At 44.8% G+C, this 20,971-nt stretch overlaps 2 protein-coding genes across 8 annotated transcripts in view; both read left to right on the plus strand.

The window, feature by feature from the left end:
- Window positions 1-20,971, plus strand: part of KCNS3 (potassium voltage-gated channel modifier subfamily S member 3) — a 466,063-nt gene that overhangs the window by 272,406 nt on the left and 172,686 nt on the right. The window lies entirely within an intron of this gene.
- VSNL1 (visinin like 1) overlaps window positions 1-20,971 on the plus strand; it is a 107,482-nt gene that overhangs the window by 83,848 nt on the left and 2,663 nt on the right. The gene's annotated exons all lie outside the window — the stretch shown is intronic.

Consider the following 20,971-nt stretch of genomic DNA (forward strand, 5'->3'; position numbering starts at 1 on the left):
CTGATCAGAGGTCGGCGGTTTGAATCCCTGCGACGGGGTGAGCTCCCGTTGCTCGGTCCCTGCTCCTGCCAACCTAGCAGTTTGAAAGCACGTCAAAGTGCAAGTAGATAAATAGGTACCGCTCCGGCGGGAAGGTAAACGGCGTTTTTGTGCGCTGCTCTGGTTCGCCAGAAGCGGCTTAGTCATGCTGGCCACATGACCCGGAAGCTGTACGCCGGCTCCCTCGGCCAATAGAGCAAGATAAGCGCTGCAACCCCAGAGTCAGCAACTCTGGCGTTGCAGCGCTTGGTTGACTTGATTGGCATCCTATGCCCTTTTAAAATGTGGGTTTTTTTTGGGGGGGGGTTACTGGGTTGTTCTTTTTATTTTGATTATATATTTTGTGGTTTTATATTTTGATTTTGTTCTGTGAACTGCTCCGAGACCTCCGGGTATAGGGCGGCATATAAGTTCAATAAATAATAACAATAAGAGAACAAGGGAGGCGTTCGTGGTGAGTTGTGGGACCTCTTTTTTCTGGTGAAATCCAACCCTTTTTAATCTTGGGTGTTTGGCTTGAAATAAGAAAAGAAAGTAAGACCACTTTACATTGGTCTTCTGTCATCAGTCATTGGTGCTTTTTTTGATATACAGTAATGCTTCTCCAGAGCAAGCCCAAGGCATTTTGCTAATTTTCAGTGGGTTGCACTAGTTACAAGATAGTGATGTGAGGAGTCATATTCAGAACTCTTTATTCTTAGATTACTGACATTCACGGTTATGATCTGTCAGCTGGTCTCGCACCCACTAATCTGTGCTCCATATTTTATTCTGAAAGTATAGAGTCGTGAAGCAGTAGCCCAGGGTTGCTGAGAGTAGGATGCTGGTTAAGTTTCCTTCATTCCGGAATCAAGATCTCTTAAGTGTAGGTTACGGAAGCAGGTTTAATTATTTTCCTAATTGTACCAATTTTTCACTGAAGCATGACTTGAACTATATGCATCCTACACTTCTCCTCCAATAATGGTTTTCCATTCAAAAGCTCACCCCAGGGTATTTTGGTCACATGCATTGGGTCTCTATGGAGATAGTTTTTTCCTTTTCCTTTTTTTGTATAATTAAGCCTAGCACAGCTTTGCATTTCCCTGCTTTATGCTAAATTAATACCTTGACTCTGCCTTTCAGCATGAGGCACTGGTAAAAAGGTAAAGGGACCCCTGGCCATTAGGTCCAGTCGTGGCCGACTCTGGGGTTGCGGCGCTCATCTCGCTTTATTGGCTCTGGTAGTGTACAGGACGGCCTCGGTCCTCTATACCTGAAGGAGCATCTCCACCCCCATCGTTGTGCCCAGACACTGAGATCCAGCGCCGAGAGCCTTCTGGAGGTTCCCTCATTGCAAGAAGTAAGATTACAAGGAACCACACAGAGGGCCTTCTCGGTAGTGGCACCTGCCCTGTGGAACACCCTCCCTTCAGATGTGAAGGAAATAAGTAGCTATCCTTTTTTCAAAAGACATCTGAAGGCAGCCCTGTTCAGGGAAGTTTTTAATATTTAACGCTGTATTGTTTTTAATGCTTGATTGGGAGCCACCCAGAGTAGCTGGGGAAGCTCAGCCAGATGGGCGGGGTATAAATAATAAATTATTATTATTATATTATTAAAGTATTCAGGAGTAATGTCTGCCACCCTAAGAGAGGCAGGGTGCACCCTGTTCTGAAGAGGCCCTGCCTGCACCCTGGGGTATTAGGTGGGCAGGGGGCCTGTCTGAACTCAAGTTAAGCCTCTGACATTCTAGCAAAACCTTGAGTCTGTGCAGCGAAGTAATTCCGATGGAATAAAGTTTATCTTGAAAGGATTGCAAGATAGCAAAGGTTTTGCGGACAGCTTTGCAGGTCAGTTTCCGCACAACGGATTCAACTTTTGAGCAAAGTATCATCTAGTTACCTTATCTCGGAGCTTAACAGCGGCTAGGTGCTAAAGGCTTTGAACGTGGCAGGAAGTGAGTAGGAATTTTTGTCCGTAGCAAGCCAGAGACAACGCCACAGTTCCTGCAGTCTTACACAAGAAACAGCAGGCTTGACAGGACAGAGAGTGAACTACAAAGTGGGGTGTAGGAGGAAACACATAGAAAGAAAGTAGGCAGAAAACAGACTGGAAGTACAGAAGAGAGGTTTGGCGGATCCCGGGTAAAGGCACTGGAGGAAGAGGGGAGGAGGGTGAGTGCACTGCCCCCGGCAGCGCGATCCTGGTGGGGTGCCATCGCGGCTGCCCCCCGCCTGCACTTGGCGCCATGCCCCCGCAAGCGGTGTGCCACACCCCCAGGATGCGCGCCATGCCCTTGGGACACGAGCCAGACACGCTACACCTTCTCTCTGCCCCTCGGTGCCAGAGCATGAAGCTCCACCACTGGGTAAAGGATGGTTTTTATCAACCTACACTAGTGGCCAAAATTGTGGAAACCTTTTGGGAAAAGTGTATTTCCGAGGTTTAATGGCTCATAACACCTGACTGGGGACGCGGCTGGCGCTGTGGGTAAAACCTCAGCGCCTAGGACTTGCCGATCGTATGGTCGGCGGTTCGAATCCCCGTGGCAGGGTGAGCTCCCGTCGTTCGGTCCCAGCTCCTGCCCACCTAGCAGTTCGAAAGCACTCTTAAGTGCAAGTAGATAAATAGGTACCGCTTTATAGCGGGAAGGTAAATGGCGTTTCCGTGTGCTGCGCTGGTGTAGGCTCGCCAGAGCAGCTTTGTCACGCTGGCCATGTGACCCGGAAGTGTCTCTGGACAGCGCTGGCCCCCGGCCTCTTAAGTGAGATGGGCGCACAACCCTAGAGTCTGTCAAGACTGGCCCGTACGGGCAGGGGTACCTTTACCTTTAACACCTGAATGGCTCTCTAAACACTCCTGCTCACTGGCTACATTCACATAAAGGAAAGCTACTGCGTATCAACCTAAGCAAGTTGTGCTTCCTTTTTCTGGTTATTTGGCTATAACTTTTGATAGAATACAGATAACTGAACAAACTTTGTTGCATTAAAGGTAAAGGGACCCCTGACCATTAGGTCCAGTTGCGGATGACTGGGGTTGCAGCACTCATCTCGCTTTATTGGCCAAGGGAGCCGGCGTACAGATTCCGGGTCGTGTGGCCAGCATGACTAAGCTGCTTCTGGCGAACCAGAGCAGCGCACGGAAACACCGTTTACCTTCCCGCCAGAGCGGCACCTATTTATCTACTTGCACTTTGATGTGCTTTCGAACTGCTAGGTTGGCAGGAACAGGGACCGAGCAACGGGAGCTCACCCCGTCGCAGGGATTCGAACCGCTGACCTTCTGATCGGCAAGTCCTAGGTTCTGTGGTTAATTATCTTCCCATTGATATATAATTTTATGATATTCCTCCAAACAAAGTGGTGTTATGGTCCATCAAACCTCAGAGATACACTTCTTTCCAAAAGGTTTCCACAATTTTGGCCCCTAGTGTATGCACAATAAAAAGACCCCTGCTGGCTCAGACCACAGGCTTCTCCTGACTAATCCAGCATCCCATTCCCCATGGTGTCTAACCAGATAACCATGGGAAGCCCAAAACATGTTCTCAGCCCCTTCTCCTTATATCTTCAGCTATTTGATTTTTTTAACAAAGGCAAAAAGATACGTTGTTCCTTGTCTTAAAAGATACACACACAAGCTCAACGGGCTTTCAGAAATTCCCTAGTCTACTAAGCACCCACAACAGATATCATAAGGGAACCACTGTTTTATCACCTGTGTTTTATGGAGGCTTGTTCAATGGCAACACATAATCAGTATTTATTTCTTGTAGCCATAGGCAAATGGTGCAAAAGAAGGAAAGACAAAGCATGAGTATTTGAACTCCCCAATTCTCAATTTACATATAAAGTACAGTGGTACCTCGGGTTAAGTACTTAATTCGTTCTGGAGGTCTGTTCTTAACCTGAAACTGTTCTTCACCTGAAGCACTACTTTAGCTAATGGAGCCTCCTGCTGCCGTTGCGCTGCCGCCGCGCGATTTCTGTTCTCATCCTGAAGCAAAGTTCTTAACCTGAGGTAATATTTCTGGGTTAGCGGAGTCTGTAACCTGAAGCGTACCACTGTACACCTAAAATAACAGCACCCATAGAGTAGCTTCTTTAAAAAAAAGTAATGATGGTTGAAAATTCTACCAGTATTTTCAGGCTTTGATGAACAATCGGTGCTGTTCTGTTATTGTGATTTTGTATTTCGAGTCTTTATGGGGCTTTGCACATTGCCTCAAGCCATTTTAAAGAGAGGATTTAGGTATTGTAGAAATAAATAATAATGACTGAGGTGAGATTCTGGATTCATCTGTAAAAATAGGGCTATTTGGGGGCTGGCCCTCCTAATCTCATGTTTGCTGTTGCGTGTCTCTACAAATAGCGCTAGCTGAAATCCCCCCAAAACCTAATTTTCGTGTGTTCTGGGATCATCTATGCTGTCTTGTTGACCTTCAGAGTTCTGGGAACTGATAGCCTCGGATTAATACCATGCAAAGTCTTTTACATCTTCTTCTAGGCCAGTTAGGAATGAGGCATGAATTACCATTATGAAGTTTGGCACGTTAATCAGCTTGACTGCATAGGATTGCAGGCTTAAGGATTAGGTAATCAATCATTGCATTGTCAGGGGGCGCAAAATGTTCAGTGAGTATCATTAATCAGATAAGAGCCGTCTGGAAATAACTCATGTAAAGTGCAAGCCTACACAGTGTCTACTCAGAAGTAAGTGCCATTGAGTTCAGTCGAGCTTACCCCCATATAAGGATTGCAGCTTTAGTTACGTATTTTTCGCCCTATAGGACGCACTTTCCCCCCTCCAATAATGAAGGGGAAATGTGTGTGCGTCCTATGGGGCGAATGCAGGCTTTGGGATAGAGGCAGCTCTGCTCTGGGAGGGCTTCCACGGCTTGCGGAGAGCAGCCTGTTCTGGGGGCTGGGGTCGGAGGAAGCTCGGGCTTCCCCCACCCAAGCCCTGCGCCTGGGGGGGGAAATATTTTTTTTTCTTTATTTCCCCCCAAAAAAACTAGGTGCGCCCTTATGGGCCGGTGCGCCCTATGGGGCGAAAAATATGGTATCTAAAGAAAACCCATTCTGCGGTTTACACTGTCACTGAATGACTTAGATATGTCAATATCGGAATTTAAATTAAAGACAGGCATAGGCCATAGGGTTTAAAGTTCAGGCTGCAAGGGGAAAGTTGGCCAGCTTGACGCTTTTTAACTTCCACAGTTGGTAGACTTAGCCGTATATTTGCAATATTCCATGTTTAAACTTTGACACTGTTTCAGATTGGCTCTGGGCAACAATATTACCAATTTATTCAAGACTGCCTATTCATTATACCGAATAAAGTTATTCGGTAGATGCTAAGAGATGTGAGGAAGAATGAGAGCCCTTCAAAGGGTTATTGGAATTTGAAACAGAGTAAATTGGTTATGCTTTCCATTTCTATAAGTTATGATTACTTTATTGCTTGTTGTAAATTTATTCATGATGATCTGATAATGGGAGTTTTTGTACACTCAGAGACAATATTTATATTATACCATATGTAAGGATATGGTTTTAATCGTGAATGTTGAAATGCTGTAGATTTATTTGTCTATTAAATTAGAGATATGTTTATATTTTTAATTTAGTTAAAAAGAAAAAAATCTAGTCACCAGTGATATAATATATTCATCACAAAATCCTTGTTTATTTATAACATTTATGTGTTATAAATAACACATGTGTTTCCCTTTCAAATCAAGTTTGCTGAAGGCATCTTACATATTTGTTTCTTTCCCCCGCTTTTCCTCCAAAAAGCTCAAGGCTTCGTACATGGTTCTGTCTTTCAAGCTCTTATTTTATCTTCACAACAACTCTGCAAGGCAGACTAGAATGAGATTAATCAACTAGTGCTATTGTTGGTTTAACAGCAGGGATAATTTCCATTGGTAGAGTCAAATCTTAATTTGTGGAGGCTGAAAGTCAAGGTCACACAGTTGCTTCATTTTTTAAAAAGATGAATTGGTTATTTTATTCATGGGTTTCTGCAATAGGGATTTGAAAAGGAAATATTAATGATTGCCTGTCCATCTAAGCCCATGTGTGCTGGTTTATTCAGAGTCAGAGAGCCTAACTGCATCCTTTTACATCCACAAACATTGATCCTCTATATTACCATGTGAATATTGAAATATTGTAGGAATGCTCGCTGTCCGTTCCCGTCTAAAAATAAGCTGAAATGTTTGTTGCAAGCCTGTCGGGAGAACTATGTTAAACCAATATTCATTATTCGCTGTGGAAAAGCATCAATAGCATCCCTGGTGTAAGCACATTAATTAGCTGGTTGGGTGGCTCGCATTGCGTCAGGGTGAATTTTCCAGTGCCTTCCTGAGATACTGTTTATGAAAAGAAACAAATAATATTGAAGCATCTCTTCATCTGCACATTGTGATGTCTATAAATAGTTGTTTTCAGCTTCTTCTTGACAAGAGTTTAAATATTCAATATAAGCTTGGAAATGTTTTTTTTTAATGAAAAACAGCTGGGGGGAAGTAGGAGGGTTGTTTAAAATTAGAAATAAAAATGTGTTTCCCCTTTCAGTAGGGAAATGATATATTTATCATATGTGTTGATAATTCCAAGTGCACAAGACTGTGCCCAGGCAATGGTGGTTGAGCCCACAATGTTTTTTCCCTAATGGACAGATGAGGATGGGGCTAAAGTTGCCAACTCTTTCTTGGCAGGGCCTTTGTGCATTTAAGGTCTTCGTAACTAGGCACGTGCGCACGCGCGCACACACAGATCTAAATAATAAAAGAAGTAAATTCTATTTTGAGAGGAAGTTTCAGCTGTTGAATTCATGACTTCCATCAAAGGTGCAGGAGCCATTGCAGAGGCAGAGGAGAAAAAGCAGACAGCACTAAGTTGTACGACTTGGAAAAAGGGGCATCATTATGCAACAGTATTGTGCCCCTTCCCTCTACCCCACTAGGCTCACATGGCCAATCTGCTCTCGTTTTTAATGCATACTGCTCTTAGAATTGCACTGGGTGGGTTATTGGGTTATTGCTTTTGGTTTGCTTTTATATGTTGTGGTCTTGTTGTGAACTGCCCTTGGACCTCTGGGTATAGGGTGGTGTATAAGTTGAATAAATAATAATAATAATAATAATAATAATAATAATAATAACTGTTTGCTTTGCCAGTAAAAAGCAATGCACACTGTTGTTTGGTTAGGCATCTTACGCTTTTATTTGCTGCCAGATCCCGAATCTGTTTAAAAGAATTGTGTTTTAATGTTGTAACCCATCGTGGGACCTTGGGGTAAAGGGCAGGTTAATAATAATAATAATAATAATAATAATAATAATAATAATAGGAATCAATGTACTGGCAGGGAGGTGTACAACAGTCAGCACGTGTGAATAATGTAGAGCATCTTCACTTAGCCGTTATGTTAGATTTACCAGCAAACTCCTTTAAGACTTGGGTGGCAGAAGGAATTTCAGTAAGTGCCATGGAAAGCTACTACACCAGCCCAAATGCCCTCCCTTCTTTATCACGGCCCTTCTGATTGGTGGCTCGCACACTGGCTGGGATTAACAGAAGAGGCACCTGTATTGACTGAGACCTGCATACAAGAGCTGGCCATTTTGCTCCGAGTAATACCCACCTGGGGGACACGGGTGGCGCTGTGGGTTAAACCACAGAGCCTAGGGCTTGCTGATCAGAAGGTCGGCGGTTTGAATCCCCGTGATGGGGTGAGCTCCCATTGCTTGGTCCCTGCTCCTGCCAACCTAGCAGTTCGAAAGGACATCAAAGTACAAGTAGATAAATAGGTACCGTTCCGGCGGGAAGGTAAATGGCATTTCCGTGCGCTGCTCTGGTTCGCCAGAAGCAGCTCAGTCATGCTGGCCACATGACCTGGAAGCTGTACGCCGGCTCTCTCGGCCAATAAAGCGAGATGAGTGCTGGAACCCCAGAATCGGCCACGACTGGGCCTAACGGTCAGGGGTCCCTTTACCCTTTACCTTTAATACTCACCTGGAACCACTGGTTCACGTCGTTGAGCGATTTCTTGCAATTCCATCAGTCTGCAGAGGGTTTGGTCCATTGGGGTGCTGTGTCACCAACCCCAGCCTGCCATTTGCCAGCCTTGCCTGCCTTCTTGCTTCCTCCTCCTCTGTCTCAGTGCTGCCCCTGGCAGAACTCATCGGGGAACAGGATGCGAGTCAAAATCCAAATTACCGTATTTTTCGCTCTACAAGACGCACCAGACCATAAGACGCACCTAGTTTTTGGAGGAGGAAAAGAAGAAAAAAAATATTCTGAATCTCAGAAGCCAGAACAACAAGAGGGATCGCTGTGCAGCGAAAGCAGCGATCCCTCTTGCTGTTCTGGCTTCTGGGATAGCTGCGCAGCCTGCATTCGCTCCATAAGATGCACACACATTTCCCCTTACTTTTTAGGAGGGAAAAAGTGAGTCTTATAGAGCAAAAAATACAGTAGTTGCCTTTGCCCGTCTCTGGCTTTTGACAAAACAAAAAAAAAATCCTTCCAGTAGCACCTTAAAGACCAACTAAGTCAGTTCTTGGTATGAGCTTTCGTGTGCATGCACACTTCTTCAGATCTTAAGAAGTGTGCATGCACACGAAAGCTCATACCAAGAACTGACTTAGTTGGTCTTTAAGGTGCTACTGGAAGGATTTTTTTTTGTTTTGACTATGGCAGACCAACACGGCTACCTATCTGTGTCTGGCTTTTGACTTCATCTAGTTTTAGCCTTCCTGCCTTCTGCTTCGCCAATCCTAACAGGCAGCAGTAAGCAGGGCTACAACCCTACAGATATACCGTATTTTTCTCTCCATAAGACGCACTCCTAAAAAGTAAGGGGAAATGTGTGCGCGTCTTATGGAGCGAATGCAGGCTGGAAGCTCTGCTCAGCGCTCCCTTTAAAGAGCCACGTGGAGCGTGTGTGCAGCTCTTGGGGGCTTTTCCCTGAGGAGAGAGGAGGGACTGAGGGGCTGCCCTCTGTCCCTTCCCACACCTCCCAGAAAAGCCAGGCTCTGCTCAGTGCTCCCTTGTAAGGGCTCCCTTTCGTCCCTCATCCCGCTTTGCTGGGAAGCCAGAAGAGGCGCTGCACAGCCATCGCTCTTGCTCTGCTGGCTTCTCAGCGAAGTGGGAGGAGGAACGGAAGGGTTTAAAGCAAGAAAAGCGAGAGCCGCTTACATGCTCTGCACAGAATTTTTTCTTTCTTTCTTTCCCCCTCTAAAAACTAGGTGCGTCTTATGGTCAGGTGCGTCTTATGGAGCGAAAAATACGGTAAATCTTGTGCAGTGGACGCTCGGGTTGTGAACAAAATTCATGCAGGATGCATGTTCGCAACCCGCAGTGGCGCATCTGCACATGCGCGGGTTGTGATTCTGCGCTTCTGTGCATGCGCAACCACCAAAACCCGGAAGTAACCCGTTCCGGTACTTCCAGGTTTCGGCGGGTCCGTAGCTCAAAAAAACGCAACCTGAAATGTCTATAACCCGAGGTATGACTGTATACTCAAGATATACCTCTTGTAATCAAACAGATAGCCTCGCACACTTCTAAACAGAGGGGGCCTGACTGGCAGCTGTAGGATGGCATAGTTATTTCCCCCCCTCCAAATAATACTGAGATGGCTATGTTTGAGGGTGGATCCAGTCGAAAGTACAGTGGTACCTCGGGTTACAGACGCTACAGGTTACAGACTCCGCTAACTGCTAACCCAGACAGAAATAGTACCTCAGATTAAGAACTTTGCTTCAGGATGAGAACAGAAATCGCACAGCAGCGGCGTGGCAGGCCCCATTAGCTAAAGTGGTACCTCAGGTTATGAACGGACCTCCAGAACAAATTAAGTTCTTAACCTGAGGTACCACTGTATCCTCAAGGGTTCAATACAGTTCTGTTGAAACTGACATCAAAATTATTTCCTCAGGGTAAAAAAACCCCTGAGCTTTTCCTTCTTCATCGGTCTCTTGAGGCAGCTACCAAGAGGCTTTATTGAATTTCAGAAGGTGAACGTTAAACCAGCTCTTTAACATTTGGCAGATTTCAAGAACCGCTGCGCGTTCTTGCTCCACTGTTTCTGTCTGGGACATGCATTTGTATGAAAAGGATCGAACAGTTCAGACAGAACACTCAAGTTGAAAATATCTCAAAAAAAGAAATTTTAATGAATGTTCTGCTTTCTTGCCCTTACAAGTTATGTACTGTAGAAGTCTCACTGTACCTGTATGTTCATAACTGGAAACCATGTTGGCTTGTTGCCCTTTCTTTCTTGGTCCATGGCACATTGGGTTGGGGAGGATTTTATGGCTCCAGCTTAGACACTTATAAGTTGAATTCCCAGGAACTCCAGGTCTTAAAAGCTGCATCTCATACAGTACAGCCCTGTGCAAGTTTGCCCACAAAACTCTCTGGGCTTGCTCCCAGATAAGTATGCCTAGGATTGTATTGATAACATATGCAGTTTTAGTGCATTTTTTTGCATTTACTCATGTCTATAATCTGAATGGACTAGCTGCATATGTAATCGATGTACAACTGGTACTATGAGGTTTTTGTCCGCAATTAATAATGTTCAGATAGGGGATCACACTGAAAGCACAAAGGGCCCATGAGTTGAATATTAGCCCTTTCATCTAGCGTTTATTTTTCGGTGAATTTCCTGATGAAAGACAGGGTTTCATAAAACCTACATGCCTGCTCCCTGCCTTCCCATCTGCATTTATCATTCCCCTTATTTGATTGAGTCTCTGATCCTGGATTTGTCTGCATTCGCCTTTATCAAAAGTGTAAGGAAACTTCAATAAGAAGACAATCAGCTGCTTCCCTGCCCTTGCCAAACATAGCTTTTTTGTGTATCATGTCTAGATTAGAAGACAGAGCGCCACATTCACCTTCCAGTCCTTACCAGTTGAGGAGAGATGCAGATGATGACTAGCATCTATTACAGTGGTACCTTGGGTTACATATGCTTCAGGTTACAGACGCTTCAGGTTACAGACTCCGCTAATCCAAAAATAGTACCTTGGGTTAAGAACTTTGCTTCAGGATGAGAACAGAAATCGCACGGCGGCAGCAGCAGGAGGAGGCCCCATTAGCTAAAGTGGTACCTCAGGTTAAGAACAGTTTAAGGTTAAGAGCAGACCTCCAGAACGAATTAAGTTCTTAACCTGAGGTACCACTGTATACTGGATGCTTTGTGATGCTGCAGGCCACTGAAATAATACATTCTTTTCCCCAGAGAATTCTGGGTACTGTAGTTTACCCCACCCCCACAGTGTGAAAATTCCCAGCAACCCTTAGCACACTACAGTACCAAGAATTCTTTGAGACGGGAAATGTGCATTGAATGTACTTTGAAGATACAGTGTGGATGCAGCCCAACGAGAATGAAGCAAGTGTTAAGTCTGATTGAGAACAATGGATACAATCCAGCCAATTCACTGGTTTCCATGGGATGGATGTGCAATGCAATCCTAGGCGAAGAAGTAAAATTCACATTTCCCACAATATTCAGTGGAACACGCTCTCAGATAATAAGCGGGAGTAAGGTATCCGGCTGCAGTAGCTTTCTTACTGAAATCAGTAAGGTGAATCTTCCCCTTTGTTTGCAGTGCAAAGCCAATATGGTGACCCTCCTTCCCAACCCCAGTGAAGTTTTGTCAGGTATCACTTGCATCCAAATTTCCCCTCACATAAAATTCAGTCACCCCCTGAATTTCAGTGTTTCTCTCTCTCTCTCTCTCTCTCTCTCTCTCTCTCTCTCTCACACACACACACACACACACACACACACAATCACTTTGCCTGTATATACACAGTGCTTTATACTGAATTTCTGTGTCTTTTTTTTATTTTCCTGTTCATAGCTTTCAGTGATAGCTGGCCCTGAGAAGTGACAAATAAATAATTGGAATAGCAAGAACAATTTAGGATTCCAATATATTTCACATCTCAGTTTGATTTTAAGGTGCTATATTGTCTTCAGCAGAGTTTCAAAACACGGATATTCAGTGCAGTTAGTGGGTTGGAGGAAAATCAACAACAAAGTCGCACATACTTAGCCCCAACCATTGACGTCATTATCAGAGTAATTGTTTCAGCCATAATGCCCAATGGGACCGCTGGTGAGCATTGCATAAGGGCAAGACTGCCAGTGTGCTAGCCTATGGCACTGTTTGAGTGCCCTCGGCTTCTCATTGTTCAGATCTAATTAGAGGGCACTGTAATTCAAAATCAATTCATTTCCTGCTGGTTAGTAACTAATTCTCCCATCAGTGTGAGTCAAGAGATTATTTTTGCAGGTTAGAACTTTATTTAAGCTACAATTGCACCTGAGACCAGCCATGTGTGCAGGCGATAAACAACAGGCAAGAAGCAGACATCTTTCTCAGCCTTTCGTGTTAGGTAAAAGGTGCTTTAGTGGAGAGGGAAGGATCTCACCTGGGTGATGCACTGTACCTGAACCCTGCAGAGGCAAAGCCTACCGCAGCAATGGCGCAGAATAGAGCTATTTAACTTAGGTTACAAATTGGTTAATGTTTCTAAATTGCTTGTATGTTAGGACAAAGATCCCTCGGCCAATAAGGATGTGGGTGGCGCTGTGAGTTAAACCACAGAGCCTAGGACTTGCCGATCAGAAGGTCGGCGATTCGAATCCCCGCAACGGGGTGAGCTCCTGTTGCTCAGTCCCTGCTCCTGCCAACCTAGCAGTTCAAAAGCACGTCAAAGTGCAAGCAGATAACAAGGTACCGCTCTGTCAGGAAGGTAAACGGTGTTTCCGTGCGCTGCTCTGGTTCGCCAGAAGTGGCTTAGTCATGCTGGCCACATGACCCAGAAGCTGTACGCTGGCTCCCTCGGCCAATAAAGCGAGATAAGCGCCACAACCCCAGAGTCGGCCATGACTGGATCTAATGGTCAGGGGTCCCTTTACCCCTTTACCTTTAAGGACAAAGATGGCTTGCTTAAGCTATGCAGTCCAAGCTTGGAGCATCCATTCTAGACCTTCTTACTGGCAGGGTTTGCATGGTGGAAAAGAGAGGGCAAAAACCCTCTCAAGGTGAAAGGTATGCGACCTAGCTAAGCCTGGCAGGACAGCTTATTCTTTGGTCTTAACCTCTTCCTGCATCAATTAGAGTTAAACATCTTGGTTATATGAGACTGGAGATATCCCCCAGAGAGGGCAAAGACAACTTCTCCCAGAAAACATATCATAACCCCCTTTCTTTTGAGTACAGTGGTACTTTGGTTCTTGAACTTAATCCATTCTGTGAGTCCATTCGACACCCAAAACCATTCGAAAACACAAGGCACAGCTTCCAGTTGGCTGCAGGAGCTTCCTGCACTCAAGCAGAAGCCGCATCAGATGTTCAACTTCTGAAAAACGTTCGCAAAGCAGAACACTTACTTCCGGGTTTGCGGCGTTCAGGAGCCGATTTGTTCGATTACTAAGCCGTTTGAGAACCAAGTTACCACAGTACATGCTTCACTTGATCTAGTGTAGGCCATCAAGTCTAAGGGGGAGGGGGTTAGTTTCCTTTCTTTGTTATAATGGATTGTACAAGCCATGTTTTATTAGAAGGGAATGATTCTTCTCATATTTATGTTATTTATTACATTTTCCTATGTTCCGCAATTCTTTTAATTATCTCAAAGCATTCTACACTGCTGTTTCCCATTTATTCTCATGACAGCCCTGTGAATTTTCTCACATTTTGGAGAATGTGACTGATCCAAAGTGAGTGCCATGGCTGAATAACTACTTGAACCTGGATTTTCCCTGTCCAACTCCAATTCTCTAATTCAGGAGTAGCCAACATGGAAATTTCCAGACGTTATTGGGCTAACAGTAAGGTGAAACTGACAAGACAGAAACCTGGTGGGTTGTTTCTGGACACGTGTCACCTGCTAACATTTTGCATGTTCTAAAAATAGAGAACATGCACGGAAATATGTTAGCAATCCATGGTTCGTTTAGGGCATCCACTTTTTCCTGGCAAGAGTAAGACAGAAATACAACAGGTGCAGCTAGTATTACAATGAAGGGCAGGTGGTGGAAACTTCACCTGTTGAATTTGCACAATTCCTCTGGCTGTTTAAAGTTTGGTAGTAACCCAGAAACAGAAAGCTGCACCCAATCCACAGCTAACACAAGAGAAAAAATATTGTAAGGAGTAGAAGGTGGTGTCTTAAATTTAAACATCTGCTGAGTTTAACAACACATCTTCACAAGTATTCTCTTTCTGTAGCTCTTTCCAGGGATAATAGATAAGTTTTCCTCTCTCTTCAGAAGTTTAAAAAACAGTCCAGCTATTTTCTAAAAATGAAAGCTATGGGGTCCCCCCCCCCCGCCTCTTGTTTTTGCTGTGAACCAGTTCTGGAAAAAAGGACTTCTTTCCCAGGGAAAATATTTACTTCTTGTTGTTTGAATACTGGAATGATTATGGTCTGGGTGGTCTCAGAAATTTAATTTCTGCAACTTGGTACTGTGATCATAACACATTTTCTTCAGAAGGATAGAATTTCAAACCTAGTTTATTCAAAATATTGCACACACAAGCCAACAGATTTAGAGGAGTCATTGCAGCTTGAATTTATAGAGTGTAATCATTAGCATGTTAGCAGTTTCTGCAGAAAATCTAATTCATTAAAGCATTTTCTGAAGAAAAAAACCAATAGCTTTTTTTTCTTCTCCCAGTAGAAATTTTAAAAGTGTGACTTTAAGCACGACAGGTAGTAGTTTAATCATGTCAGCATTATTTAAACACATTGCTTTTGTTCATTAATTAGTGCAGCTTCCAGCTTTGCTTAGTTTTACTCTGTAGTTTGGCTGCTTGTAATTTTTTTTTTTTTTTTAATGTGGCATCATGTGCTGGTAGATGGTGAGCCCAGTCTGATAATCCTCAATCTGCTCATCTTGTTAGTCGGGTGGCTGAGTTGGATCTGCCCTTTCATATATAGATATTAGACGGGATGCTAGCCTTAATAAAAAAAGCAGTGCAACAAACAGTAAACTGTGGACAGCCGATGTTTACAGATGCAAACCCCATGTACTTCATTCAGCATCTGAGATCCCACTATGGGTCTCTTCCCTTCCCCAACCAAGGTTTTTTTGTAGTGGAACTCCAAATTCCATCACTCCTGGTCGGCATGGCCAGTGATCAGGGAAGATGGAGCTCATCTGAATGGCTAGCATTTCCCAACCCCAGCTCAACTCTGTTGACCTCTCTGAATTCCCCAATATAAGAAGATTAGGATTGACACTTTGAAACAAATTAATCCCTTTTATACCCATGTTTAAGATATTGGGAATCCCCAGGCTAATTGAACTCCTAGGCACACTGTGTTTGGATACGAGCATGAGACATCCATTTATAGTATGTGACCATCCTTTGAGGCAGTCTCAGCTGGTAGTGAAATCACCAATTTCCACTTTGTGTGAATGTTTGCGCCGAAAGATAGCAAGATACAAAATCATTTCCAGCTCACTTGATTAAGTTGATTAAGAGAATTATCTCAGTTGGCAGTTTTTTTGTGTTTTAAGAAGGGTAGGGAAATTACCTACCCATTGGTTTTTCTTGTGGAAACTTAATCGCAGGTATCGGTGTGTGAATACTGATGTGAATATGTTATTTATAAAAGTGAGCAAAAAAAATAATTAGAAGAATATTTTTTACACAATCCCACTACAGTGGTACCTCGGGTTAAGTACTTAATTCATTCCGGAGGTCCGTTCTTAACCTGAAACGGTTCTTAACCTGAAGCACCACTTTAGCTGCTGCTGCGCCGCCGGTGCACAATTTCTGTTCTCATCCTGAAGCAAAGTTCTTAACCTGAAGCAATATTTCTGGGTTAACAGAGTCTGTAACCTGAAGCATATGTAATCCGAGGTACTACTTGTATTGGGGCGGTGGGTTTCCACTCTAGGTTCAGGAATCAGCTATGAGATCAAAAACCTAATGTTTGTTGTTGTTACCCCTGAAACTGGAAGACTTCATTTTTCACTGAGAGCATTTGAGATGCTCATCATTAGATATTTCCCTGCCCACTATACCACATGGCGTTCCAATTTTGCCAGTTTAATGTTAGTGCACGTGAGCAGGATTAAAAATGAACCTATTTTTGTTTGCAGATGACGGTTATTTTTAAAATTTGTGCCCGGACCTTTGCACAGACGTGGCAAGACAGATCCCTGTGGGCATTGACCCATAGTTACCTGCTCATTCAATTGCTTCCTATGCCCACTTAACTGTAAGCCCAGCCCAGCTCTTTGGCTTCCTTGTTTTCTGCTTGCTCTCTCCAGAAGTGAGGGAAAGCTGCAGAAACGAGCGATCAGAACAGGAATGGGGAACCTGTACCCCTTCAGGTGTGTCTCTAGTAAAAAACATATACAGTGGTGCCTCGCAAGACAAAAAGAATCCGTTCCGCGATTCTCTTTGTCTAGCGGTTTTTTCGTCTTGCGAAGCAAGCCCATTGACAGCTTAGCGGATTAGCGCTATTAGCGGTCTAGCGGCTTCTAGCGATCAGCTGAGAAGCGGCTTATCAGCGGAACAGCTGATAAGCGGCTTAGCGCTTAGGGAAAGGGCGAAAAAAGCGGGGAAAAACCCGCTGGAACTCGCAAGATTTTTTCGTCTTGCGAAGCAAGCCCATAGGGAAATTCGTTTAGCGAAGCGCCTCCAAAACGGAAAACCCTTTCGTCTAGCGGGTTTTCCGTCTTGCGAGGCGTTTGTCTTGCGGGGCACCACTGTACTCTTTTTAGGCGTATTTAGAAAGAAGATTCCACCTAAACATTAGGAAGAACTTCCTGACAGTAAGAGCTGCTCGACAGTGGAATTTGCTGCCAAGGAGTGTGGTGGAGTCTCCTTCTTTGGAGGTCTTTAAGCAGAGGCTTGACAACCATATGTCAGGAGTGCTCTGATGGTGTTTCCTGCTTGGCAGGGGGTTGGACTCAATGGCCCTTGTGGTCTCTTCCAACTCTATGATTCTATAATTCTGCGTTTTTCCAATTTTTGGGACTACAGCTTCCAGCATCCCTGGTCATTACCCATGCTGACTGGGGCTGATGGGAAGGTTAGTCTGGGAACATCTGGAGGGCCACAGGGCCCCTATCCCTGAGTTAGAGAATACAGTGGTACCTCGGGTTACATACGCTTCAGGTTACAGACCGGATCCGCTAACCCAGAAATAGTACCTCTGGTTAGGAACTTTGCTTCAGGATGAGAACAGAAATTGTGCTCCGGCGGCTTGGTGGCAGCAGAAGACCCCATTAGCTAAAGTGGTGCTTCAGGTTAAGAACAGACCTCCAGAACGAATTAAGTTCTTAACCCAAGGTACCACTGTACTTGAAAGGCAGGCAACAAAATTGCCATGTCTCTTCCTGACAGGGGCCCCAGTGACTTTAACAGCCGCATGGCAGGCAGAAAATTGAAACTGGGACAGGATTTCCTCTCACAAGGGTGCCGCAGCAGAAAAGGCTACGTCTGTTGACGTTCTGCCTGCCATGTGGTTCTTCATGGCACACAACGTTGGGGGAATTGTGGTAACTCTGCATGAGTGTCTTCTGCCTATTTCACTGGATTCACATACAGTGGTACCTCGGGTTAAGTACTTAATTCGTTCCGGAGGTCTGTTCATAAGCTGAAACTGTTCTTAACCCGAAACACCACTTTAGCTAATGGGGCCTCCCGCTGCCACTGTGCCGCCGGAACACTATTTCTGTTCTCATCCTGAAGCAAAGTTCTTAACCCGAGGTACTATTTCTGGGTTAGTGGAGTCTGTAACCTGAAGCGTATGTAACCCGAGGTACCACTGTATTCCATTTACAGCTCTCTGAAAAGAGTTGCGAAGGAAAGCTTCAGAAGTAGTATCTCGTATCAGCTTGAGCCTATGCACACGGGCGGCAACAGAGCCCGAGGTGTTATTTTATTTCAGCAAGTACTCCTCCTGGTGCTAATACGATATATGTCAACATGCCTTGGCTTTTCATTATCAGCTTGAATGGAGCTAGCAACAAACTACTCTAAAGCCCACTCCCCGCCCCAAAGAATTAAGAGTTGAAATAAGAATTCCCCATCCCTAGAAGAGCTCCCAGGCCATTTCCCCATGAGGCCAGTGCAGAGTGAACCTATTCATTAAAACAAGGCAATGCCCAGATCTGTTAACTCATTCAGAGATGCAACAGGAAAGTGTCTTCCGCTGGGAATTGTTCAGTCACATCTGCAGCAAAAATGGGACAGACATACCCATCCTCCAAACTGGGAGGAAAGACAACCAGAGCAGTGGGTAGGCGCATTCTGCTCAGAGCAGCTTCGCCTTATTTATTTCGCTCATTTATATTCTACTTTTCCTCCAACCCAGGTTGTTTAGAGCAAACTTTCCTCTCCCGCCCCCTTTTATGTCCCTCGTAGATTTGACCCGATAGGTACTGACTGGCTCATAGCAAGGGCCCATCTGCACAAGACATTAAAAGCAGTATCGTGCCACATTAAACAGTCTATGGCTTCCCCACCATAGTTGGTTAAGGGTTCTGAGAGTATTGTACTCATGGAACTGCAACTCCCAGAGTTCCATGAATATAAACTGTTAAACCACTCTTGAGAACTGTAGGAAAATAGGGGTTGCCTTAAAAAAAAGGAGCCTGGGTGGCGCTGCGGGTTCAGCCACAGAGCCTAGGATATGCCGATCAGAAGGTCAGCTGTTCGAATCCCCGCAATGGGGTGAGCTCCTGTTGCTCAGTCCCTGCTCCTGCCAAACTAACAGTTCGAAAGCACGTCAAAGTGCAAGTAGATAAATAGGTACCGCTCCAGCGGGAAGGTAAACAGCATTTCCGTGCGCTGCTCTGGTTCGCCAGAAGCGGCTTAGTCATGCTGGCCACATGACCCGGAAGCTGTACGCTGGCTCCCTCAGCCAATAAAGCGAGATGAGCGCCGCAACCCCAGAGTCGGTCACGACTGGACCTAATGGTCAGGGGTACCTTTACCTTTTTAACTTTCACTACCGTTAACCAACCACAGTTCCCAGAATTCTTTGAGGGAAGCCACGGCCGATACCACTTTAAATGTGTACAGCAGATGGGATCCCAGGGAGGTGCACGGTTGAAACTCGGACTCCCGGGTCCTACCCCAATGCTCTAACCACTACCCCACACTGTCACCGACACACAGGAAGAATTGCACATATTTTTAACAGCTCCCATCACTACATTACAGAGCTAGTTACAAAATGAGTTGCCCTCTTTTTCCTGCCCCCCCCTCCCCAGTAGGAGAATGACCTAATTATATCCCCCCTGGGACGGACCTACAGTGCATGCACATTTACTCTCCGATGCAGGAGTAACTAGTTCTAGGTAAACCTACGCATTAACTGTAATGCACCGTGTGCTACTTTGGTGACAATTTTTTAGTCCTGGCATCCCTCTGTCTGCTTCTCCTCATCCCATCACAATTAATTATGGTGTACAAGAGAACGTCTTAATACAGGGCATCAAAATAAAGCTGGCATTTGGGGCCACGACTGACTGAATCAAAAGTTTTGCTTGTGCCAGCTTGCCTCCATCTTATCCCCAGTTTTGTCTCTTGGTCTGCCATCTTCTCTAACTGCCTAGCTGACAAGGGTTGGCAATCAAGGACAGGGAAAGGTCAAAGTCACATTTTCACTCTCTCCCGCCTGTCTGGTCTTTTGGCTCACTTTTTATCCTGAGTTCCTCCTCCGTCTTGTTCCAGCTTGGATTCAGCCTTGGCTCGCTGCTACTCAAACACACAATCTCCCTCCCTTTTAGAATAGCCTTTTATTTGCTCTGTTAATAAAGCACCCTTTTCTGGCAGCGCATTGATCTCTACTGCGTTTTCCCTCCCAAGGAACTCTACAAGGACGATCCACTGTCCAAACCAAAGATTCTAATGCTACCCACACTCTGCTAATTTATAAATCTTTCTAGGTTTTAGGCCGGCTCTGCTGGATTGACTTTTCAGCAGAAACAGAGCCAGAAAAGCCACAGAGCAAGGTGGTTTTCCTAGCAGCAGGTCTAACTTCCTCCTGTCAGTCTTGTTCTTGAAGGGTTTACTTCCTGAACAGAAATAGGTTTCAGAAATGCAAAGTCACGTGCCATGAGCAAGCATTGTTGCATAGTACAGTCATACGTCAGGTTGCAAACGCTGCGGATTGCGCATTTTCGTGTTACGGACCGCGCCGAACCAGAAGTACTGGAACAGATTTTTGGCGCTCGTGCATGTACAGAAGCGCTAAATTGCGCTTTGCGCATGTGCAGAAGCAACAAATTGGGTCACGCGTGTGAGCAGACATGGCACTGTGGGTTGCGAACATGCCTCCTGCACGGATCACATTTGCAACCTGAAGTATGACTGTATGAATTTTTTTAATGTATGAATTTTAAAAATATGCCGGAGTGTGTGTGTGAAAGGAGAAGAGACAGCAACCGCAAGGAAATTGAAACTACTCCCTTTCCTCTCATAATTATAATTTCCATCATGGCAAAGTGCATCCTTCTTAGAAACATTGGGCACCCGTAAGGTGTTTGCTATAAATGAAAATCACAAATATGGGAGTGGCTTTCATTTTCAAGTAATTAAAAGATGTGTAAAGAGGAAGGAGTTGGTCCTATCAGCCTGGTGTGCATGTCACGATGGCCAAACCATGCCTTTGTGCAGATGTGTTAGGATCCTGTGCTCCTCTCCCAGTCCTGCTGTGCTATGAAGGCTAAGCAATATCTTGATTGCTCCAGGTCGTCATAATATAAAGGAATGGACAAAATGAGACCGGACAGGCAGAAATGGCAAAGGAGAATAAATATAACTTTCTGTTCTCCCTTTGGATAGCCAATATGTAGGCACCCATGAAATTCAATGCTACAGAAGGTCAGACAGACACACTTTGTCTTCATTTCATAAATGGACAATTTCATGGTTATT

The sequence above is a fragment of the Podarcis gaigeae genome (assembly GCF_964106915.1).
Source record: "Podarcis gaigeae genome assembly, chromosome: 3".
Taxonomy (NCBI): domain Eukaryota; kingdom Metazoa; phylum Chordata; class Lepidosauria; order Squamata; family Lacertidae; genus Podarcis; species Podarcis gaigeae.